Here is a 482-nt window from a genome sequence, read left to right as displayed (position 1 = left end):
ACTATGGCCCATAAGCCAAATCTGGCCCGCCACCTGCTTTTGTCAATATGCTCAGGCTGGAACAAAGCCATGCCCTTTCATTTATGTATATGATGGCATTTCTGCTACAGCATTGGAGTTGAGTAGTTGCAACAGACACCATATGGCCCATGAAGCCTAAAATAGTTACTACTTGGCCCTTTACAGAAAATGATTGCTGATCTATGACCTAGAACTATCCTCTCACATTTAGTTTTATTATAATACTAACTATTCAAACAAAGACTCAGAACAACTGCTCGTAGAAAATCTTCTTTTAGACTGGTGTAATTATATATATACATAATTCATCAAAATTTCATATTATTGTATCATATACTTAAAAACATAAAATACTCAGAAATTATCAGCATTCCATGGGACAAAGTTAAACAACTTTTTATGTGTTAAAAGTATACAGGAAAATTGAAAGGCAAACAAAAATTAGAAAAATAATTCCAAGA

This window comes from Ovis aries, chromosome 4, assembly GCF_016772045.2.
Source record: "Ovis aries strain OAR_USU_Benz2616 breed Rambouillet chromosome 4, ARS-UI_Ramb_v3.0, whole genome shotgun sequence".
NCBI classification, from domain to species: domain Eukaryota; kingdom Metazoa; phylum Chordata; class Mammalia; order Artiodactyla; family Bovidae; genus Ovis; species Ovis aries.
Note: the sequence above shows the minus strand (reverse complement) of the source record.